The sequence below is a fragment of the Centruroides vittatus genome, unplaced genomic scaffold, assembly GCF_030686945.1.
Source record: "Centruroides vittatus isolate TY-2023 unplaced genomic scaffold, ASM3068694v2 contig_1832, whole genome shotgun sequence".
In the NCBI taxonomy this organism is placed as follows: domain Eukaryota; kingdom Metazoa; phylum Arthropoda; class Arachnida; order Scorpiones; family Buthidae; genus Centruroides; species Centruroides vittatus.
In genome coordinates, this window is record NW_027121128.1 from 573,110 (window position 1) to 599,679 (window position 26,570).

The 26,570-nt window shown below is 31.5% G+C and overlaps 1 protein-coding gene across 6 annotated transcripts in view; it reads left to right on the forward strand.

Annotated features, from left to right (window-relative positions):
- The first annotated feature begins 2,069 nt into the window (after nucleotides 1–2,069).
- The window catches only part of raw, a 57,689-nt gene continuing 33,188 nt past the window's right edge, over nucleotides 2,070–26,570 (forward strand). Inside the window, exons 1-2 of one of the 6 annotated variants that reach the window (XM_067264246.1) lie at nucleotides 6,515–6,651; nucleotides 6,779–6,927. The gene's annotated coding sequence lies outside the window, so the exon portion shown is untranslated. Of the gene's footprint in view, nucleotides 2,112–6,512; nucleotides 6,652–6,778; nucleotides 6,928–10,766; nucleotides 11,152–17,324; nucleotides 17,947–26,321; nucleotides 26,440–26,570 lie in introns of those variants that run through there. The other 5 variants (XM_067264247.1, XM_067264243.1, XM_067264249.1 and 2 more) reach the window with 5 other exon arrangements.

Genomic DNA, 26,570 nt, shown 5'->3' on the forward strand with positions numbered 1-26,570 from the left:
ATGAAAGTTTTAATGTAATTTTTATTTATTTATAAGTACAGTTATAAAAAAGGAATATTTCTTGTAGAATATGTAATTAACATAGTGTTGCTTCTAGGTTTCGTAGCCCTAAGCAAGCCGCGTTAAACATGATATGGTACAAGGTCTATGATCTTACCTAACGCAGGATTCCGAGTAATGGAACAGATCAATTATTGATAAGTATATATTTGTACGTGACCGAAGCTCCTAAAAGTGAGAGGCCCTAAGCAAAATCCTAGATTTTCTATGACTAAAACTGTCAATGAACACATTAGTCATGTTTATGAGAAATACATTAATCTTTCCGTCTACTTAATTGTTTCTTTGGGTTAACATAATTAATTTTTACTTTTCCGGCTGTTATATATAACAGAGGGAGAGTATGACAATCGGTCAAAAAATGATCCCCCAATTTCATTAATTTAAAATTAGAAATCTCAATTAGGGCCTCCCTTAGACCGTAATCGTACTCACTTAACTTTTTGAGGCCTCGTATTTCAATATGTTAAAAATTGTCTTATGCACTCTAAATAAATCAATTCAACAAGAACTAAAGCTACTTTTTTCTCTTAATTCATAAGAAATTTAATGGAATAGCTTGTAACAAATTAAGTACTGACGTAACGATAGAAGACACGTAAGTTTACACGCAAAATTATTTATTAATATGAAGAATAAATAGTTTCAAGTGATAAAAATTAAAGCAATGTAAACAGTAGATTAATGGAAGAGAATTAGTAAGCGACATTGTGCAAGGTTTTCTCACGTTTTAGTGAACTTTCTTCTTCCTCTCTTACAATATTGCTAATGTAAACAATGAAATTACATTGACACGTGTACGAACCTTTCACAACGAACTGCAACAATTACAACCTGACTCAATTGACTTTGTAAAATCATAGTGAGATGAGGCCCTAACAAGGCGATGCTCCCGGCCTTAGAATGGTATGCCCACTAGTTACTGAGATCCTAAATGGAGCCGAAATTTCTTCTTGCACTTTAAGTATTGTTTCAAGACTGATATAGTAACATTCGTGTATTTTTGTTAACTTTTGATTCAAATTTACTTTAATAGGGGCCTCCATACATGCGAAATCTCAGGCCGGTGCCACGGAGCCTATGCCCAAGTACGTCTCCGAATGGACTGGTGAGACCTCACGTAATTCATATAAGGCAGCTAGAAATACATCTAGAACGGAATTCCAAGTATGATAAACATATGTTTGCGAGTGTCCGAGGCCCACAAAACCTCGCGTTTTGAGTGGGGTCGTGCAAAAAAACTAAGTTTGGAACCGTTACAGCACTTAACAATAATGTTAAAACAGTAAAAATATCGATAAATTAATCGAATGCTTCATACAATGTACCAAATGCCTTTCTATAATTTGACAATTAGAATATATTTCACGTGGAGTCATGTGTATTATATAATAGTGATTACATGCGTTACATACGAAGTCGACAGCGTGTAACTAATGACTCGATTACGAAATAAATATCTAATTATTACGGAGAAAAATACTTAATTATATACAATATAACATTTGAATTTTGCAAGATTTTCAGTCATGTTTAAAGTGAAGTTGATTAATCATCGACTTCCCGCGAAACGTGCCACCATCGTTTCGCTCGATTGCCCACTGCATTGTCTCCGTGTTTACTTTATTGTTTCTCATCTCTGTTTCTTCTAATTTCAAATAAATATTTATATTTATAATATAAATTATTTAAATGCAATCTGTTTAAACGACTTTCGGGTTATCTTGTGTATACACAATATAACAATCTGTTTTCTTTTTTAAAATACAGGGTGTTCCAAACGTCGGTTAACCGTATTTGAATAAAGAATATTAAAATATTTTACTTCTATTTGCATATTTATATCGAACATCCTAAAGCCGGGCACACACACGTGTGTACCAGGCTTAAGGTATAAACTATAGTAAATTATTGACTTATTCGTACATTTTTATCGGGATTAGAATTAAAATATTTTAAATTCTAATCGCTTAACTATTCTCTGAGTCATTTAAAAACGTAACAATTTTCTTATCATTGAACAGACGAAATAAGGAACAATTTCGGCAAAGGTAAGAAGTAACTTATCAATTGGTGCGTTGCCTGGTAGAGCCGTTTTAATACAATCGGATGAACAAATTGATGAAACGGTCTATACCATTGGTTTACTTATCCAGCTGCATTAAAGTCCTTCTACCATTCAACGCGCCCTGTAATTTGATGGTTTGGTGAGATGCGGCAACGCGACACGTGGGCGATCTGCCAAGGGAATGCCTCCTACGAGGACTTTCTATGGGAACTGTTTACGCGTGAAGAACACCCGGAAAACTCCACGTGACCAGACGTTTGCTAGGTCGAACCCCCCAGTTTTTAGTGGTTTTATCCACTCGGCCACTGATGGGCGCATCAATGGCGTGAAAGAATCGAAAAAAATAATTGTTTGAGTAAATTTAAATATCTTTATATTAAAGTTCCATAAAATTTTGTTAAAGGAAGCTGAAAACTTTGATATTTTCGTAGCATGGTCATGGCCATTCACGAGTTTGGCCTAAGCTATAATATATGTAAGAGACCTTTTCCATCCATTAAATACATTTAAAATTATAAGGGCCCTCTTAATGCGAGGCCCTAAATTTACACAAGAATTTTCTGGTTAAAGGGACTTTCCTATGCACCCTGTATGTAAACTGGCCAATAAGATGATCTGTAGAATAAAGAGTAATCGTTTACAGGAAGCCGAAATCTCTAACAGTAGCAATGAGTCAGTAATGAAGAACTCCATTGTTTTTACAGAATTCCTTGTTTAGTTTACGGATAGAATTCCAATATTAACGGCAGTGGTTATCATTTGATACATTTATTTTTGTGTAAGATCTATGTAATTTTTACATTTCTAGAAATTTTCTAAACTCTTCTAAATTTACACCATAAAATATAATTAATGCTAAGAGTTTGTTTTGATATTGAAGAGAAGACATTGATAGCTCAACCCACTCGAAATATGATCTCAGTAAACAAGAATAATTTTTTCTAGAAAATTTCCGGAAAGAGTAGCAATGAAAATTATGTTGTTCTTTCTTTTTAAAGTTCTTAAAAAACGTTACTTCATTGCCAAATCTTGTTTATTCTTCTTCTGTGTGAATTAAGTTAGAAATTATGCTTGATTTTTCTCTAATTCTTTAGAAAATACACGGACTATCAGGGGTTCAGCGATTTTATCGCTGAACCCCTGATAGTTGCGGGATCGTGCCTGACGGGCTGACCACGTGGAGTTTCCTGGAGTTTCTTCACCTAAATAGGGGCCATTTTTTGATAAAAAGTCCTTCCGGGTGCCACACAAACCCTTTGCCATTCCACGTGTCGCGTGCCACATCCAATCAAGTGTTGAAAATTCTCAGATTATGCTTCGTTTTCCCTAATTTTCTAGGGGAAAAAAGATCCAATTTATATTGCATTGAAGTTATGAAATTTAGACATTAACTTTTTTACTTTCTAAATATGGAAACTTGTTCAGAAAACGTGTGTTTCTTGTTTATTAAATGAGGAGAAAATGGATGAGTCGAGATGGTCATTTTTAGACATTATAAATGGGTTGTACCAGATAACAAAGTTAGGAAACACGTTCGGATGTTTAAAAATAACCGTTAAAGGAAGCTGAAATCTGAAAAACAAACGTCGTTTATTACACGATTACAATATAATTACTCTTGGAAGTGTTACAGTGGACCCAATTTAATGATTAACCGAGGTTTTAAATAAATATTATTAGGACACGTCAAGTTTACGTAAGTGATAAATACGCATTACGCCAAAATACAGGAAATTCGATTAAAAAAAAAAAAAAAAACAAGATCTACATCAAAATAAATGGCAACACAAAAGTCAGTTACCGCCATTGCTTTCCTATTCAGACACTTAATTCCTGTAATTTCGTAAAAGGAAAACATTGTTCTAAATTCGGTTTATCGTTCATATTTACAATTATGTGACCAAAACAGGAACAAATAACTTTTGGGCAACCCTGTATAAGTCACAGCACAATGTGACACGAATTACTATGGGATTTTAAGGATATTAATCTATAACTTCCGAATAGAAAATGAAGCTGATAAAACAAAAATAAGATAAGAATTTTAATACAGGAAATGAGAAAGTTTTATATTTTTCCTTTTCCTTATTGCGGTACATCCTTAACTCATTCTGTTTCTGATTAATGCCCATAGTTTAATATAGTGTCATTCGCACGTAACTACGTTGCTGTCATCTTTTATGGTTTAGTGTGGGATCATAATCACGAGTTAGTTACGAATCCTCGCGTGTTTACCATTAATTTCAAATGAATAAATTAGGATACGTATTAGTCTAAACAGGGGAGGATGGGGAAAAAATCATAATCACGAGTTTAGTCTCAAGGCCAACGTCCAGTCGACACTATTACACACATTCGTGTTTACTAATACAATAATTGAAACTTCCAGGAAATGTTATATTATTGTTTACGGATAGAATTATCTTATATACATATAAAAAATAGAAGAGTGACCTACTTTGTATATTAAAGAATTTCTCCGATTAGAAGTTTCGCAATTTATTATGTATTTTTTTTTTATGTGTGAAAAATATTAAAAAGGAACATATTAAACAGGAAATGTTTTATTAAAAAAGCAATTTTTTTAAAAAAAATCAAGAATAAAATGAAAATACAGGAAAATTAAACTATAATGTTTTCATTTTAAGAAACTTTTTCCTTGACAGAAATGTCATTTAGTATCAATAGTATTTAATTTAAAAACTACTTTTTTTTTAACATTAAAAAGCAAGAAATGTTTGATTTTAACTACGTTATTTGTGAAATTTAGAAAATTTGAAATTGTGTATCCAGGGGGGAGCTTATGATGCCGCAGCACAATTAGGTAAGATTAGGTAATTAAAGCGATTATAAGTTAATTGAGTAACAACATTCTCCAAAAACGACAGGGCACGTGCCTTGGTTCCCCTGAATCTGCCTTGAGCAGCACTCATATTTTCAAAATACTCTATACACACAGTACATATAATAGTTAATACACGCACTTACAGCGTCCCAAAATATACCGATCACATTTAAACGGAGGTAACGTCACAACGCGTACTCGGAATGCAACGAAACTTTAACATTGTATTCGGTTAATGTTGAAATTTAATGCAAACCTGAGCGTAAAATCTTTAATTTAAATAACGTCTTGCAATGTATGGTCTCAAACTTTCAAATCAGGTTACGTAATATCATTGCGGAAGAAGGTGAATTTGTCACGTAAATTCTTTAAAATACACATTACAAAACACTATGAATAACATTTCTCTTCCTCTTTACTACGAAATAATAAAGGTAAATAGGTATAACTTATTTTGGGACACCCGTAAACAATACAACAAATACACATAATACAACACACACGAATACAATACAACAAACACACGTATACAATACAGCACATGAATACAATACAACAGACACATATAATACAATACAACCGACACATAATACAAAACACACACACTATACAATACAATACACATGAAAGATAATCTGAATATTAATTAGGTCTACACTGCTTAATTAAAAATACTTAAAAACAATACTTAATTTGTAAAGTAGTTATTTATCTATTCAATAAAATCTCTTTAATTAAGATAATAATCTAAATAAAAATATATAACACTCATTAAGAAGCCAATAGAATATAACAAACACTTATCAAAGATCGTCGTCTAAATTAAATAAACTTTAATTTAAAAAAAAATGCGATAATTTTCAAAAATAGAATACGGCAAAGTATTTTATATCTGTCAATTAAATATTTTATCTCGGAGGAATTCATCTTAAGTTTCTATCGTGAATTTCCGACAGTGATAAAATATAATTCGTGTTTAAAAAAAACAGGAAATATTATTATTATTATAAAATGTACTTATTTATTTTAATTAAACTCTTTAACGAAATTAACATGTCCATTGTGTTTCCGCTTTATCAATTTTTACCGTCTCCTACGTGGATGTAACAACGGGTCTATTGTTATTACCGTCGAAATTAATATAATTATTTAAACATTTAATTATCTTTAAGAGGGACAGTTATATCAATGGACAATATAAATTCTTCCATAAATATCGCGTCAATAAGGCAATCTAAATATATTCCGCACTTGAAAATTTCTGATATAATTTGACCTCTTCCGTTACAATGTCAAGCGAGATTACGTTGGCGCGCGACGGAATCTCCTTATTGTTAATATTTTCTTAAATTTTAATCATTTCACGCTTCGATATATTAACGCAATTAATAAAACATTACGAAATTATAATACGAATTTTATTTTTACTTTCGTCAAGGAAAAATAAAAATAAAAATAAAAAATAAGAAAAAAAAATAATAGTTCAGGTTTAATTCGAGGAAAACGAGATGGCGCTTTTAAATCATCTCTTAGCAACGAGTTGTTTACAAAGTGCCAACCGATGGAGACAATGGATGTACAACGATGCGAAACTCGCCCGTTTGTCAAATATATATTGATTATTATATAGATTTATATGTTTAAATAAAATAAGAAGGATATAAAATGAATATAAAAGGTAAGATTTGGGATTGTTAATACGTAGAAGGTGTGAGAATCGAGTTTGAATTGTGTTGTCTAAGCCTAACTTGGCGTTGATCCAACACGTCGTTTGGAAAAGTTATATTTGGTCGCTCTTTTTATAGAAATGGGGAGTAACTTTGCTAAATTTTGGACTGGAAAAGAGTTATAGATCACAATGAGGTCTTGTTTTGCTTATACAAATTCCTATTTTAAAATGATTACGATGAATGTAAATATATGATACATATATTCTCCTTTATACATGGCACCGGTGAGTATTTAATGTTTTGTTTAATTTAAACTCTTTCAATCTTATTATGGCACCTAATGCTGGCTGAGAAAAAAGTGTTTAGTGAACAGTTTTCAACCTATTAACATTTGCCATCTTCAAGTTTTAAACTCAAATTGTACAAGCCAGCTTCAGGCTTTCAAGTCAAATTGTAAATAATCAGTTTGAGTTGAAAACCTGGAGATGGAGTATACAATTTGACTTCAAAACTTGGAGTTAATAGGTTGAAAAACAGCTTTTTCTCAGAGAGCATTAGATGCTGTAATAAGATTGCAGTCTCTCTTTATTGAATGCACTTTGTAGGTATTACCCTCCTTATTCGAATGTTTATTCACGTTACAATCGAAAAAACTTCACACGAGATGCGTTATAGTTAATTAACACGATTCATATTTGTGTTTTAGGTGCGCTTGCACCAGTGTTTACGAAAACAGATGCATCCCGTATTATGCTGTACGAAACTTAAAATAATATACCTTGGTACAATAAATTCGTAAACATAGAAGAAGAAACCTGTTACAAAAAAAGCAGGAAGTCAAATGTGATCAGAAACGTGACCGTTTATCTGATGTCATTGACTCTGTGAAGGATTTGATTATCGTTAAACCGAAGTCAGTCAATCGATTTCTTTTCTGTTTTAGTTTCTTTTATAATGTCAACATGTCGTATCACGTGTTTTCAAACACTTCTATTACGTATATTTTTAATATTTGTCGTCACACACATTTTAAAATGACGTATTTATTGAACTGAAAAACAAATTGCAAATATCTTTTCAGATTCGTTTGTTATCGTTTACACAGTACATTAAATATATTAGGCAATAAAGTATTAAATTTGAGCAAACAAAATATTAATTATTTTATTAAATATTATCCTTGCCCTATTTTGAAACTTGAAAATATTTTAGGTAAGCAAATCACACAAATTAGCTTTTTAATTTTTTTTGTCCCCTTCTTCTTTCTGAGTATTAATTAATATCTTTCGCCATTAATTATATTAATTGTGAAATTAGGGAATGAATTTCTTTTAAAATAATTTCTGCGCGTTATTCCAAATATTACTTATTCAGAATTTCATAAGATGCTGAAATTTCATAAATGAACGAACATTTTTAAAAAATATATATATTACTTGTAATTCAGGTTGGTGTTAATTATTTTGATATTTTAAAATATTCAATTATATTTTATTTTTAAAGTAAATCTAATTATTATTTAATTGAAACGTCGTATATTAATATATTATTACAGATTCCAAATTGTTTCTATTTTTTTTTTTTTTTTAAATTATACGTGTTGTCCTTGAAGTATTCAAAGAAATAAAGCCATCATTACCGTACATTTGAAGGAGGAACTAGGAGAATTTCGTTTATTGACCAACCTTCAAACAAAATTTCTTATTTTCTGATGAAATTCCTATTTTATTGGAATACCCAATACCATTTTCGATTATTATTTCGTTTTCTTTTTTCTTTTTATCAAGTTTATGGAAAACAGAAATACTTTTCTGCATAAGGAAGTTTTACAAAAAGCAATCATTCGATTTCTTTCGAAGAATAAGTTACATACACAAGCTTTATATTGAGCTCCACATAATTTTTCCATCAAAATTTTTATATCCAGTGTTTACTCTCCTTTAGCATTTATTTCTTTATATATGTAATCACAAGTAACTTTATAATAAGAAAAACCAGATAAGTAAGAACAAGTAGTTGTCCTCAATCCTTTTTAAAATGTCAATATAAAACAAGTATTATCACCTCACCTTGTCTTCAGCTTTAGCATGCAAAATTTCATACATATTGTAACTTTTTTTTTTTTGTAAATTAACTTCGAAGAATTTTCCACACTATTGGCTAACTTAAATACAATTCTGGGTTAATATAAGTCATTGACTTGTAGCGCTTAAGAAATATTCTTGAATCCCTTTCAAATTAGTTCCTTGTTTTGATTGCTGACATGAAATGTTCTACGAATTCTTTATCATCACAAGGTATTCAAGTTACCTTTGCAAGGATCTGAAACGCTTCCAGTCATCATAACAATGATTTGGCCTAAATTTTCGATTTCGGGAGTTCGAGAAACGTTTATACGATACTCGATAACCGGTTAAACGAATCGTTTCTTAGTAATAGAATCGTCTTGTTAGCGATTGCATCAACTCTATAGAATTTAAACATCCCATTTTTTAAAACTATACTTGTTAGATTTAAATATTTTGATTTATGTTTATGCCAGACATCGTATTTTGCTTTATCATAACACAGTTTTTGTCACTGCACAGAGTAATTTACAATTCTCATCTCTTGTGAAACTTTATTGACTTACACTCGATAGCAGGAAAATAAGCTGCCAACACATCTATTTTTTTAATTATGATTTTTAGTGTTTTTTTTTAACAATTCAAAAAGTAAAAATTGTTGCTTCTAGTTTGGAGTAATTCTTCTACTTGATCCCCGACTTCTTCCCACCAATTAACGTTACAAAGTGTGATAAGTCTGTAAAATAAGTCTAAAAGAATGTTAAAATGTCTTAAATAGTTATTATACTATTAAATCTACACAAGCACGTAATAAACTTTGTAAGGTCAACGTAATTTTTAAATATATCTATCTGTAATGAAATTCAATAGTCCTTAAATTTTAATTCATTGCAAGTGTATTTTTAGAATTATGTAATTAAACGTAGAAAGAATTGAAGTACTCCTGGTTAAGAATAGATGATGAAGTTTCATCATATATATCGTGCTATCCTTAAAGTAATTTATTTTTCGTATGATACGCAATATACTCAAGAATTCACTAAAGTTTTTGTATGATTAACAAATCTTCCTTAATTATTTCCTTTGGCTAACAAGTAAATGTGCTTTTATTTATTTTCAGATAAGATAATGAATAATACAACGTGACTTAAACTGATGAAATCATCCATTTTAAATAATAATAATAATTAATTTTATTCATTATTTTCAGACCTTAATTTTACAAGTTAACGAATTTAAATTTTATTTTATTACACAATAGATCTCGGTAAGAATCAAACTTATATATAAAATATTAGTGTAATAAAAGATTTTTTAAGTTTATGTAATTTAATTGAGAACTCTATTATATAATCTATATATATAAATTCGATAAATTTGTACATTAATAGAAAACTTAAATAATTAAATTCGATTATATATTTATTAATGATTGTAGAGATTTGTGAAAAAGAAAACAAATTATACAAGCGAAAATATCATTGTAACTATATTGTACTGTACAGTACATATTTTGACTTTTATATATATACATATGTTAGGTAAAGGGTTCTATACGATTAGGCCTACGTATCTGTACTAAATTTGAAACTAATGTTATGCGACACCTTAGAAAAAAATACTGTGGGGTCCACGCCCCAACCTAAATCCCATCTCAATCACCCCTAAATCTCTTCCCCAATCACTCCTAAATTCACCCCTTCTTAACTTAATCACGAGGAATTTTTTTGTATTCTGTAAACACAAGAAATTGGTTGTCAAGGAATGTACAGTACATTTCATATACCATTATTTTTATCACCCCTCCCACCCAACCTCACCAATCCCCCACCCCCTTAAAAGTGCAAAGCCGGGCACACGCAAACAAGTATAAAATAATTTCAAAAACATTATATTTATTTTGATTACATTCTAACAAAGTTGAAATTAGCGAGCATTAATAATGGCGGAAAAACTGGTAATTTATAATTTGGGTAACGAAAAGTTATATGCACATTACCCAGTTTGGAATGCAGAATATTTTACAAAACTATATTTTAACAGAGGGAAAAAACATCAACAAAAATTCGATTATTTTACAAATTTACTAATAGTTTAAATATTTATGAAATGTCGTAAATAATAAAACAGTCGGACAGTGTTTTCTAAAATGATGTCACGTGCTTAGTGTTTCAATGAGCGAGATATACACAACGTTATTTTTCTGGCTAATATTGGCAGGCTGATGACCTTCAATTCAACGACAGATTATTATTGGTTTTAAAGCTTATATTAAGTGAATGAGATCTTTCGAAAATAACTTATCAAAGATAAATCTGTATCAATTGTTCAGTGTTTTATATTGTCGAGTACGTTAATTTTGGGGGACAGTTTTAAGGAATTATATACAGAAACGAGAAGGCACTGCGATGTTATGTAGGAAGATCCATTAAGGGTGCAAAAGTGGGTATATATCATTATTATTGTTTTTTTTTTATTTATCTTTTATTATTTCGTATTCTTTATTTGTGATTTAATTTATGCATAAAAGTGTTTTTTCCATAACAACTGTATACCTACTTGTTGCATCCCCTGTATGTTCGCATACGTACTGTACATATAATTGCATGTACAGTACCGTGGATTATATTTAGGTTAAGTATGTTCTTACTGTAAATACGTTCGTAATTTAAGTTAGTGTGAAATATTTACTGTACTTCATTATTTCATTCGTATCGTGTCGCCGACACAATACCACTCGGCACAATTCCTCTAAAATAATAACCAAGGGAACATTTCATTGGTTAAATTGAAGCCAAATTTCTTCTACAACAATTAAACATTTGTCTTTTACAATTGTTAAATATATATATATATATACGTATATACACTGGACCTTCCGGTAAGAGAATAAATTCTGTAGTTTGTATTTTGGCCAGTGCACAACTACCACCCGGTAAGATTGAGGTCATGGTCCGGCAATTTGGTTTCCATCCAAATAAGGAGGTATCGTTATGACCCTGTGACGTCATGTGACGTGTGGGTGTCACGAGACATTCCTGTTGTTGATATTCTAGCGCGAAATAACCCGAGCCTACAACTTATTTACGTAACTCGTATCTTATTTATTCGGTTCTCGCCGAATATCGATTTCATAAATCTCTTGTAGAGTAGATGAATTTTAATAAATAAAGCGTGGTCGGGATTAACGTTTCTAAAATAAGTGATTACGCTTAAATTCGTGCTTTTGCTTTTCACGTTTCTCGAGTAATGTCGTGTTGGACATTCTCTTCTGACGTCACTGCTTACGTTGGTGATATAACTGACCTTCTGTATCGATTCTTTGGTTCCTTATTTGGTGAAGAAAAATTTGACCTTGAAAAGAGCGTGGATTATTATTATTATTTGATTGGCACTCCGATGATGGTTTCTGGTCATTTCTTCCTGTTTCCAGTTTAATGTATGAAGATATATACACACAAATTTAATATTGATATTGAAAAATTAAATTTAAAAAGTTTTATCACAGTCAGCACAATGCAGAGTAGTTGTTTGTGTGACGTCACGCGCCCTTCCATCCTTGGGTATTTGAAAAGTGGACCAATTGGGTGACGATGAGGAGCCAAGTTGACATTGACCTAGTCCTCGTCGACCCAGATTTTGGGAGCGCTTTGACCCATTTAAATTGAAATTTTCTCTCCATTCGCTTCGTCACAACGTCTGAGTAAAATGTGGGAATTGTTTTCTTAAGGTTCCCTGACGTTTCATATCTTCGTTCCATTAGAAATTTAATTACGGAGATTTTGTAATGTCGATGACGATGTAGTACGTGGGTAGCGATCAATAAATCGACCAGAAACACTCCTTTCGTAAATATTTTGCAATTTTATTAGGAATTATCGTTGCTAGATGGGGAGAGCAGATAATACGTTACGTATTTGTTATATAATGTTTGAATTTTTGTTAGATCTAAGGAAGTTAAGTTGTTTCTAAGAGATTTGATTGCGTTAGTACAATTTTGTGGCTTGCAGGCTGTTTAAAACAGGAAAAAAATCGTAATTTAGTATGAAATAAATACATTTTTTCCTTCTGTTAAGAAAAACAGAAGGCATAATTCGAATTTATGAATTGACTACGAAGAATACATATAACAGAAGGAGAGTGTAATCGTCGATCAAAAAATTACCCCCCCAAAAAAATTTTTAAACATTTTTGGACTGACCTTTTTGGAGACCTTAAAACGCCTAGAAATGCAAAAGAAGAAGAAAAAAAAAAATTCGGGGGTTTATCTGTATGTATGGATGTTAGTGTGTGGGGAGCACGATTTTGTTCACCCTTTTTAATGCTTAATAATTCTCGTGCCATTTGTCGAAAATTTCTGAAATTTTGCAGAGAGGTTTGTGTATTAGGGGCATTGATACCAGTAAATTTTGGTGGTTAAAGGTCGAGGGGGTTACTTGTCATATCTCGAGTGGGGTCGGTTTTAATTAAGATTTAACTCGTTTTTTTAAAATCGTTATCAAGAATAAAAACAAGGGAAAATTATCTTTGTTCCCGAAAAAACGATTATCATGCTGATGGAATATAAGAAATATTTTAAAGAAAATAAAATTTTATTACAGAACGGGAATTTGTTTTCATTACAAAGTAAAAGTGGAAATTAAAAAAATATATATATATAAAAAACACTTTGAAGTCGATCGTTTGCTGCGTCTGTCCTTCACCCTTTCAAATGTTGAATGGCCAACTGATTAATCGATTTATCGATAGTTTTTATATACATAGATATGAAGAACGTATTGCTATTTATATCATTGCGATATTTCCTATATATTTTTTAATGTTAATTAAGCAACATACTCTGGATATGTTGCTTAATTAGGGATTTAATAGGCTATTTCTTTTTTTCTTTTTTCTTTTTTTTTTTGCCATTATAAATGTCATTCTCAACTTATTATTAAATTACCGAAACATCCTCTTTGTTACCATCGTCGTTCTTCCGTTTAAACAATAAGGATATTAGTAGAGAATATTTTTGTGTAAGTTAATTACTTCATTAAGAAAATTGATGATGATTAACGATTAATTCTTCCTCTTTATTAATACAGGGGCCCAAAAGTCGGACTTTCGGGCCACTCCGTATATCGATTTTTATACTTTAGATCGAATTTGTTTTATAATTTTACGACTGTTTATTCGTATAATAAGAGGTTTTCACAACAATGACGTAATCTTACATAACAACATACCATAGAATGTTACTTGTACGTACGTAAACATTAAAAAAAAAATGTTTTTTTTCCTCCCTAGAAAAACAATGAATTATTGCGTGCTATTCGGGAGTGTCGGTTCTGTAATAGTTTATAAATTTTCTTACCATATTACAATTGTTTAACAATATGAATTTACACGGTCGAGCGACTGTTTCGTCGTCGTTTATATTTACATAAAACATAAATTTTACATAATGATTACATAAAGAAAAATTTATATATTGTCAACTTTTGTTTTACATTTCACTAAAACTAACTTTAAAAAATTAATAGAACTCATTTGAAATTAGAATTAGAAATTTTAATTATTATTACCAAGGTTGAAAAATTCGCAGGGAGATACGGATTTAATTAATATTGCAAACTGTATTGACGCAGAAATTTGCTAAATAACCATTTAAAATTGCCGTAATTAGCTCTATATTTCTATAATGGAAACTATTATATAAATAAATATTCATTAACGGCTAAAAAAAGCTTAAGTTCTTGCAGTTTAACGCATTTATTTAATAGTTGTGTACTCTTTCAGTTATATAAGTTCAGTATTTTTGTTTTTTGTTTTTTTTTTTCCTCCGATTGATGTAGTTCACTGCGTAGTGTCGAATTTTAACTTGGCAGCATTCAATACGTGCGCTAGAATTATGATAAATGCGCTCGACCTGTGTAAACCGGACTCTACTCTTTAAATTTTTTTTCCGGTTTGGCAGGTTTCCGCTCTGAACAGGTTCTACTGCATTAAAATAAGACCGTATTAAGAACTTCTATATACCGAATTCCTTTGTATAACGAATTGTGTGTGCTATAATGTGTTAAATAATTCTATAGAAATAATTAATAAATTCGCTGTTTGTGTAGTTGTAAGTAACGTTAAATATGTTGTTTATGTAATGACATGTCAGGTTTTTTTTTCTTTTCTGTAAAAAATGAGGTATTTTTATGTTGTTTAGTATTCTTTCTGGCTTTTTTAAATACGAATTTAATTTATTTTGTAAATATAGCTTTAAATCGAGAAAATTAATTGGAAAAAATCTTAAAATTTCTGTCTTTAATGTAATTTTCTGGCTTTTACTTAATTAAAGGACGAATATGAAGTTAATTGAACGATGTTAAATAGTTTAATATACATTAAACATTATTATAATTTACAAAAATTAAGAGATTTTTAAAAATTTTAATTACATAATAAAATATTAATTTAAATTTTCTTAAAATTTCATTAGGACTCTCTGTATTATTAATAACAATAATGTATTAGTGATAATCACTAAGTAAAGAATTTAATATTTATGGTATAAGTTATAATAGTTTTACAGTAAAACCTATTCAAAACGGAATCTTAATAAAACGGAAAGCTGCCAAACCGGGGGGGGGATATTCGATACCGTGAGTCCGGTTTACAGAGGTTTTACTGTATATTCGCTTTGCTAAGGCATAAAACTATAACTAAAAAAAAAAAAAAAAAAACAGTTTATACCGTTTTATCATTTATATATCTGCATATTTATAAGTCAAAATATGTATGTGTGTATGTTGGGTAAAGGGTTTTACAACGTTCAACTATCAACACCAAATTTGGGACAAATATTATTCGACACCCAAGAAAAATACTGTGGGGGGTCGCACACCTCTTAACTTATGTATGCTTGTTAGTACACCGTTCAGTCGGACCCTACCTCTACCTACCCCTAAATTCCGTCCCTCTCTAAATTTAATCCCGAGCAATTTTTTGTTTAGCAGTTTAATTATTGTAATTACTAGATCAATAAATGTACGTTTTAGTTACTAAGGCCATTGTTTTTATCACTCTCGCCCAATCCAACCTCACAAATCTCCCACCTCCTGAAAGCACACGCAGCTATCATACAGTGGAGCATATATATATATATATATATATATATACACGTTTAATACGTATTCACGTGTACGTCCTGTTGTAATTATTTTTTGAAGATAATTCTGTTAGTTTAATGAGATCATTACTGCGTACTAAAGCAATATAATTTAATTGTGTACAGACAATTCGTGACTAAATTATCTTTGTTTAATGTGTATTAAATGAACTGTACGAATGAAAAGATCATTAATTTGATTTATGAGAGCGTAGACCATCGGGATGACGAAATTAGAGAAAGTTTTCTTTCGCATCGATCATTCAAAAACACGATACGGCAACTCTACCCCCTCGGTTATTATTATTTCCCCCTTCAATCAAACGATATTTAATAACCGACATAAAATATCTGTGGGGAAAACTGAATATTTTTTTTGCTTTTTGCTATGTCAACTGTTGGCACACGTGGGCGATTTTGATTCCGTGTGTCGGCCAAACAAATGCCAATGCGTTGGCGCTTATCCGCAGGTGTAGAGGAAAACCCACACTAGAAAGTTATGCACGACCCGGTTTTGTCGGTCAATTAACATCAGGTTTAAGCTCACCTCCACTTCTATATAGCAATTTTAACAGAGTGAGGGTGATAGAATGTGGGATTGTAATTTGTTAATAACATTTAAAAAGGGAGTGACAGGCGGTGGGAAATTGCACGACAGTAATCTGCATAATGATATTTATTTATTTATTTTATTTCTATTTTCCCTGATTTGTTACGTATAACAGAGGGAAAGTATGGCGATCGGTCAAAAATGACCCCCTTCCCACAAGATTTTTACATTTTGGACTCGGGGATCTTGAAACGTCGATAAATGCAAAAATTCGTGGTTTTTTTTTTTTAATGTATGTATGTGTATGGAGCACGATTTTGTTTAGCCTCTTTGAAGCTTAATAACTCCCGTACCTTTTGTCGAAAATTTCTGAAATTTTGCAGGGTGGTTTGTGTATTAGGGGGATTGACGATATTAAATTTTGGTGGTTAAAGGTCGAGGGAATGGGGAGATAAAGGGGGTTGTGTGTCGTATCTCGAGTGGGGGGTGGGACTTAATAACGATTTTACTGGTTATTAGCATTTACAATTTAAGAAAAAAAAAATCCCGTCCCTACCCTCAGAATTAAGCTTTTTTGCTATTTTATAATAATTAAAACTATGAAAAGTTTTAAAAAAATAAAATATCGTAACAGATGGCGCCACCAAAATTTTAAATGTAGCCGGGAAAGTTAAGCAACTCATTGCAGGATTTTTAAGGCACTCTGAAGTACAAACGGAAATTTCTTATTTTCTTGATGAATTGGCGGATTTATTCTCAGGTGTAAAGTCTGGTTCGATCTGGGAATTTCAAAAGCATTTTTTTGAATATTTTAAATAATTTTTCACGGGTAAATATTTGTTAAAATTAATGTTTATTTTGCCTTCTGGAATATTAAATAAATCGCGTATTTGTTTAGATTCGGCTCCGATTTTTATTTTTGTAGGAGAAATAAATAAATAGTTTCGAAAACAAAAATTGTATCTTAGGAAGATTAGATTAAAAATTCTAGATTCCATCGCTAAATTCAATAAAAATCGCCCGAACAATTTCATTAAACGATAATGCAGTGTAGAGAATTCGGTTAAGAGCTTTATAAAAATCGAAAAAGATGATCGATTCTTATCGATCATCTCTCTCGTGCGATAATGCAGAAATAGAAAAGCTCGATTAAATATATCTGGGCGATTAAAATCGACGATTCAGAATACGAAATTCGTTTAATGGTTACCAAAAGAAAGTTGGTCAATCGATCAGATCGCCTCATCTTTCTTTCCTGCAACGTAATCATCTTTTTGGAGCCAAGATTGGTCGATCGTCTTTTAAGCTGCTCTCACTCTGGCACACATCCAATGACTATATCTTCCAAGTTGGGGGTGTGATTCTTCCGTTCACTATTGTCGCTTTCACGGTTCCCCCACGCTAGGGTTTTATTCATTCGTGATCTTGTAAGAGACAATAATACAATAAGCCCCTCTGCTCATGGCTTTATGATAAGACGTAAGGTGAAGCGGGAAAGTCCCCCCTACGCAGTGAACATTGACTTTCATTTATTGTCGATCAAGAGGTAAGTCGGTCGAGCTGCCATTTTTTTTTCAATTATTAAACACGGTATGGTCATTTGAATGTGTGCTTCGGATCGTTTAAAAGCTGAAGTTGCCACATTCCTAATTATCTTGTGTCCCTGAAGTCGTCCGTTAGTTAAACAATTGGCTCGATGCCAATCGAATTTACACCACTTTATAATATCTGTACGCTTTGTTTTGTATTTTAATCGTGTTTTATTTTCTAATTTTTATTGAATTTAATATCCATGCCATAACCGCCTGTACGACAAACGGCTTGCTGTTTGTTTCCCTTATAAATTGGTCATCGGGGAAGTGATCCGTCTGGGAATTCTTAGGACGATTCTCTACTGAAATGTCGATATAAATTTTAAAAAAAAATTGTATAAAATTAAGCAATTTTAACATTTATCACCGCGCTGTACGCGAAAAAATAAACAAAAATATAACTCTTTATGTTTTAGCCACTAGTCAAATATGTAACGTCTTTGAACAGGTTCTTTGCATAATTATGAGATATAATGAATGCGAAATAATTAATTGTACATTGATAAAATTCAGATTAAAAAGATAATTATTAAGATTTCAGCAATTCTTCTACTTTATAAATGATTTTTCCCCCTTCCCTTCCTACTAAAAGGTCTCTTTTCTGCCTTGTAATATTAATTTATAGGTTTATCGTGTGAGTTGGCATTTGTAAATAGGTCATGTGTATTACCTCTCCGAGTTGTTGTTTTAAAAATTATTTTTATTATTTTTTTAATGTCGAAGAAATTATTTAAGAGTTTATGTGACAATGTGAAATATTTAAATTATTTACGTTATTCTTCCTAGAATATCATCATTACTTTGTCCCGTACGTCATTCAGATATTCGTCTTACGAAAATTCTATTGTGTTCCTAATCAATTAAGGTTTTGTGCAGAATTTTCCTGTAAAAAGAGAAAGTATAACCGGAAAAAAAATATCCAAACTCATAGACGTAATATTCTGCAGTAGTTACTAGCATCACCTACAAGATCCAGAAAGTATTTGCTGAATATTCGTTCTAAAATGTACTGTTTGATTGGTTTAGAAGTAATAACACCGGACGAAATCTTCTCTTAATTAGCAGATGCGCTTAAATTGTGTATGTTTGACATCTTTATTTTTATTTTCCTGTTCTTCTTTTGCCGTTTCCCTCTTTTTCTCGGAACTAAAATAGATCAAACAACTGTTTATTTTTAACCTGTAAGCTCCTACAATCATTATGTTTCGTTATTTAATAGTTAAACTTTGTTTCAAAGTAGAATTTGCGAAAATCTGATTAATTTACTGCCTTACAAGATTAAATTCTTGCCCTTCCAGTATATGATTTAATATGAAAAATAATGTTCTAAATATACAGCTTAGTTGCATATATAGAGCTGTCATAGGAGAAATAACAGGAAAATTCTATATAAATTGGTTTTTCTCATCTGTTTTTATCTCAATAATCGTTTTTATATAGAGAGAAATTTCATTAAACGCTATGAGATTAGATATTCATAATTTATATCACATACCACATTAATTAAACTATGTAAACATATTTTTTTAAAGGGTAGTCCTACACACTTTTAACAGGAAAAAATTCTCATTAATTTTGAAGACATAATATATAACACATAATCTAGTACAGCGGATGTAAATAATTTAGCTGCACATTTAGATTATTTAAGAGCGCTATAATATAAAACTTTTTGATTGATTAATGAATATATTGATTTATTTATAAACTGTACACATTGATTCATTAATGGGCAATATATTTTTATGTGATAAGTAGGTCAAAAAAAGCAGATGCCGCCGGAACAAAGAGCTGCAGTCATCAACATTAGAAGAATGGCTAGACTAGCGAAATGTTATTTAGGTCCTATATATTTTTAATCGTGCTTATAAATATATAAAATTCAGTTTATGTGGATTCTTATAGAGAGTAAAAGCCCACATTTTCGAATTTTTCAAATAGATTTAGTAAGCGATAGAAATGAAATGTGTTCTATTTTTTATGCCACATGGATTAAGGATGTTTTAAAGGTTCTATTATATAGATTTCTGGTTCGTTTAGTGTATCATCCTTATCCCAAATTTTCCTCTTCGGATCATAAATAATAATAATTTAATATATTCCCTGGCAGTAAACGAAACGGAAGTTGTATATAATGAGGTTTTTTATTGACCACAATGCTTGGTATTTATTGTATAAAATACATAGAGGGCAAGTACTGTAGTAATAAGGAGCAATATACAATATATAAAGGACAAGTAGTAATGGGGCAATATAAAATACATAAACGGCAAGTGATAACCAAACAGAGATTATGTGTATTGTCTGTTTTGTTTTTTTATTTTTAGGAATTACTCTTAAAAATACGTCCCTTACGCCTTTCATTCCTATTTTAAGCACATTGAATGTAGGCAATATTCTGCTCACAGATGTATAACCCAGTACCTAAAATTTACAATTAGTTAAATAAATATCGCTTCCTTTCCCTCGAAAATCTTTTTTTAATGGATTTTCATCCAGTAAGATTTAGTTAATTTAATTTCTCCGCTTTCGGAATCAACTTTTTAATCTCTTCAATGAGTTCATAATGTGGCGAGTGAAGTAATAAATTATTCATGTCACACAACACCGCTTTAAGTTTCTAAACAACCATTCTCGTTGATAATTTTTATAATAATTACTTAGCACGTTTAGAGCCGGATAATGGTGAGAACTACGAGATAAAACTCAGAGACGAATGTAGAAAATTGATTAAATCTAATTTCACCAGTTAAAATAATGCCCACGTTATGTGTTAAACATCCCTTCCTGTTATTAATTACGCTAATGTTAACTGTAAATTCGCAATATTTATTCGTTACAGATAAATATTTTCATACCGATGAGTGTTTTTAACACTAATTTAGTCTTGTTTCCTCCCATAAATCATATATTGCGTTAGAATTCGTCTATATATTTTTTTTTTCGTCGTATGACCTAATTGAATTTTTTCAGTTTTACTATTGTTTGATAAGAAAATCGAGTTAAATTCTCTCTATCTAGAGCCCCTCAGGGCTTATAGATAGAATTTCAGGCCTATACGTTCCCACTGTGGTCTCTCCGTTTGTCTGTCCGTTCTTCGTTAATCTCGATGAGTTAGAGAGATGAAAATCGAGACCAAATATGAAGCTTAGGGGACGGTGTCCCGATTAACTGTATATTTCCGGTCTGGAACGGAAGCCACGTGTGATTTTTCAAAATTAAAATACGATTAAGAATGCATCCCGGTAATTTCGATTTTATATTTTAATATATATTATTTAATACTATAAAACTGTTTTCCTGTATTAAAAAACAATCAATTAGGAGTTATGTATGGGTGTTTCGTAACTTATAAGCAAAGATTTGTAACGATTATGAGATCATCTGTGTTGTTATAGGTTTGTTTTCTGTCGAAATCGTCCCCCCTCTTTTGTGTTACCAAGAAACGTTAACGTACTCCTTCTCCTCCTTTGTAATTCGAAAACTTTAAGAAACAACGGCAGCTGCCTTATTATATGGGCATTTACTCGCCTATTATTTGGTCACTTTGATAGCTCAAATGTGATTGGTCGGCACATTGTATGCGTGTGTTTTTTCAACGTGCAATATCGTCAAATCACATGACTCTTCACACTTTATAAGGTCTTATCCCCGAAATAACGAATAAACCACGCTGAAAATATACTAGGTAAGCTAACGAGTTATATAATTTCGAAATGTATTTGTAGGCGAATATATGAGTTATTGTATTTAAATTTATTAAATTTGAATTATTTTTAGCATAAAAGATGCCATTTCATTACGTTTTATGCGATTATTCAGCATGTTTTTATGCTATATAGATGTATTTTTCTCGAATTTTCCTAGTTTTAGATAAATTGCACCCTCAAGAAGCCTTATAAAACTGTTCTCATTGGAGGTTTGTGCGAGGTTAACGTTATATTTGAAGAAAACTTAGAATTTAACTGATTGATTCGATTTTTTCTATAATAATACATAAAAGAGAATGATTTTAACACTTTAAATTGTCAAAATTTGTATATTTTCTAGTCAATTCTAGTATTGGTGTATAGTACATTGTATTAAAATAATTGTTGTTAATTATGTTAATATAGTGATGAGAGGGATTTATATTGTAGCAAAAACAGGTAAGAAAATTTTATATTTTTTTAACGTATTGTTTCAAGTAAATACAATTATTAGAAGATAAATTATTTAGTGACATAAAAATGATACTGTCCTGTGACTTTACATGTGTAATAATAGAGGATTTTATACGTTTTGCATGCTATATATATATATATATAACTTATATAGGCGCACATTTCCTAAATGTAATAAAGTATTTCCTCGTGTTTCGTTATCATGAAAGGGAAAATTCTATCAATCACTGTAACGTTCTCTTAAAAATCGATTTTGTGTATCACGACAGCATTAGTTTCAAACGAAAACACTTTTCTTCTAGTCGGAATTGAGTGAGCAATTTAATTCTTTTCTAGAAGCCATTAATTTAGTTTTTTAACGCAAAAAATATGGCGGAAAAATTCAATTTTACGTTATACCCGAGAACGTTCCGTTTTATCATTAAACGTAGGCTAACGCGAAATGCATTCACGAATTCGGACTTTTCTCCTCCGTTAATTTCGTCGTTTTTCGTCTCTTTTTATGCAGAGTTCTGCATAAAAACGTGCAGTTTCCCAACGCGGAACGTCGTTAGTTTCATGTTTTGAAAGTATGGTTTACAGCTGCTCCCGAACCGGTTTGGAATTTTTGAAGTCGTTTAAGGGCCTTAATTACTTCGGCCCATCAGCACGACAGTGCTTTTTTTTTTTTTTAAGTTAAATTTTATCACACGAGATGGAACGACAGTCGTTATCGACTTTTTGGCTCTGTTATTGTCATAGCAACCAATGCAGAATATGGAAACCTTTGAAATTTGCCATTCTTTGAATATACGTACATAAATTTCTATTACGGAGTAGTCGAGAGGATTCTCATAAAAAAGAAAGTTCAAGTTGCAAGAGGCTGTTTCGAGTGGAAACGTAAGGAATTTCCCGTAGATCTTTTACATTTTCGAATTTTTTAATATAAATTTTAGGTTTTAATTATTATTATCGAATTATCTTTTAAGTATTATCAATAAGCAGGAGTTCCGATATACAAATGTAAAATTGAGATAAACGACTGATAGGTGCGGACATCTCAAACTTTTGTTTTATTATTATTATTATTAATTTTTTTAATGCGTAATGCCCGATTCGAAGTTGCCACCGCAGTTGTAATCTGCAGTAAGCAAAACTGAAAATGAGTTTATCACTGCGTTTATCTGAAAGACAATAGGCTACTTACAGTTTATTAAGAAATTTTAATTGATGGGCTGATAAGGTGTCTTGTTTTTCTAGAAATTTATCACACAGAGCGATTCTTGCAGCAAAAAATGCTCTCAGGAAGATCAGCCGCGTGGAGGGAAAATACAGTAGATAATACAGTACAAAGGATTTTTTTTTAAGTGCAATTATGTATCACCTCGGATATTTCCCCACTGCTTTATATTCTTTATTCTTCTCCCTGTATAAAGCTTTTGTAGTTACTGATGTGTGGCAATCTCGTTCCATTATCTAGTTGTATCTTGGAGGACGTGTGGATCGTCACGTTTGTGACTTTGTGGTATATTCAACTTTAATCATTGTGAAATAAACAATTAAATTGTCCTTTTTCCCCCCTCCCCTACATGCAAACTGGAACGAATAATCTTGCAATGGGCTAAATATACCGTTCTCTTAGGGGGTGTGGTTTGTTTTCATGTGAATAATTTTTATTGAAACTTCGATTGCTTTGAAAGCTGCAATAACGTTCTCAATTTACACTCGCCAGGCTCATTTGATCGAAACACAATTGCCTGGTGTGTGGTATTAATTAAAGTTTTGTGCCACTCCAGTGTGGTTTATACACGCAGAAACCGATTTAAATTCCATATAAACCGTGGAATTGCATCTAAAGGTTTCATTGTTGTAATTTCGATAACCGAGCAAACAGGCGAGGTTTATTCTGTTTACATTAAAACACGCGAACAGACAATTGGAATATTGTTCTCTTTCCCTTATCCGTAATTACAACGCTGTTTTAATGTATAAAAATCCAGCAACGAGTTGCTTAACTTTTCCGGCATCATTTGATGGCGCCATTTGTTATTGTATTTTATATTTTTGACTATTATAAAATGGCAAAAAGCTTAATTTCGAGGGTTTTTATAAAAAGTTTTAAATGCTAATAATGAGTAAAATCGTCATTAAGTCTCACCCTACTGGAGTACACACGACTTCCTTTATCTCCCCATCCGGTCGACCTTTACTCGCCAAAATTTAATAGCATCAATCCCCCTAATAAAGAAACCTCCCTGCAAAATTTCAGAAATTATCGACAAAAGGGACAAGAGTTATTAACCTTCAAACAGGGCGAACAAAATCGTGCTATTCCCACACTAACAGCCATACATACAGAATAAACTCCCCGAATTTTTTTTTTTTTTTTTTTTTTTTTTTGCATTTCTCGACGTTTCAAGGTCCAAAAATGTGAAAATCTGGGGGGTCGTTTTTGACCGATTCTCCTGTTATAATATATAACAGCCGGAAAAGTAAAAAATGGGATTTCGAACCAGTTTCCTGCGAATTTTTACGGTTTCTGCATTGTTGGGGGTTAGCTTTCAGTTATTTGACTCGTAGTGTCATTGCCACTCGCTATGCAATATTGTCATACGAGATCTAAAACGCAATAAACCCAACTAAAAATGGAAATAGACGAAAAATATGTTAACTAACAATAGAAAACAATAGTGACGTGAACTTCGGATAACCAAGTAACTGGTGGAAACAACGAATTTCATTAAAACACAAAATGATATAGAAAATTATTCGTGTGATGAATGTACACTTTGCTCGTTTCTGATTTAATAAATGTGTAATTAGCATTTGTAAAGAAAGCGTGAAATATGTTGCGAAATTCCTTGAATATCATGATTTTCGAAGGGAGAGAAATCACCATAATTTACTAGATTAACGTCACGTGAATATAATTAATAATTAATGCATATATTTTAAAATTTCTAGACGTGTAAATTATGCAAATAACCGATGCCAAAGGGCTTTTTTTTATAGTCGTTATCGAGGATTTAATCATTTTTCCTTGTATGTAACGTGCAGGAAACTGAAGTTAAATGTTTGATAGCCTAAGAGGATTATAAGTTACGTGCTATTGATATATTATAGATTTTATCGTACTGTATATACACTATTTATGAGGGTTGTGTAACAACAAAAACATCATCTACGGACGCTGTAAAACCTGACAAAAGCGGAAAAACATTCGCTACCGTGCGATTCCGGCTTTGGCAGCTTTTACTGTTTATAAGATCTGTTTTCTTGCGATTTCTTTAGCCGCGTAAAGCAATCCGAGCGAGAGATTATGCAAATGGTGTTTGTTGCCATTAAATATTCGCTGTCGTTATCTAACGCAATTCGTGTGTAGCCAATCGAATTTGTAAATTACTTAAGTAAAATAAATAAATAAAGAATTTAGGCTAATTGTCTGGGTTTGCCCGCCTAAGGGATTATTGAAAAGATTGTTCTTTCTAATACATTTCAAGGTTGTTTTCTCAATTTCGAAGCCAACGTAATGGCTTTTTATACGTCCTACCCACTCACTCCGTGCATCAAAGAATATCACGGCAGGATATAAAAAAAACTAAAATATCATTAATTCTAACCATTCTAAAGTCTGTTTCGTAAATATTTCCCATTATCGGACTTTCCCACCGCCCAACAAAAGAGTTAAGACCAAACTAGAATAGTAAATACACGCTACACGCGAATTCCTTCCTCCTTTGTACTTACGTATACATCGTTGCGAGCTCACGTATCATTGTTTTTTAAATGGGCACTAAACCGGAATTTTTCTAATTTCGGCGTGATTAAATGTAGGTGTTTGTATGTCTGTCGGTAACGTCGTCTCTAACGTTGCACCAAAAAAAGGGGGAGGAAAGTATATTGCCAAGTCTCGCAGCTTACTTATTACTCTTTACGCGGTCTAGAACCTCATGCACTTCGAGAATTCTTTAATAATAATCGTATAAAAGTGTAATTTTTATAAACACAAAGCAGGTCACTCTTACCGTTCCATACGATTACATTAACTACTGAAATACGTATATATATATACATTTTTTAAATATCTATTTCGATTCAAAGTTCTATTTTATGATATATTTAAATATTATAACACGAAAAGAACTGTGTTGAATTCTACAGGTGCCTACATATTCAAACACCCACTCAGTTCAGTCTGGGCGGTCGATGTAGGCGTTCAGCCCGGGTTAGATGTTGATCGCTGCTTGAACATACACCAGTCAGATCAACTTATAACATCAGAAATATCCGATACCATGGCTCCAGGTAGGCATTCCACCATTTTAATCTTAACTTTTAAACGAAACTGATGGATGCGCGTACTTTAATTGTTAGTAATTGTCACTTTTCTAAATTGTTTATACGGGCTCGTGCCTCTGAAATTTTACTGTTCTAAA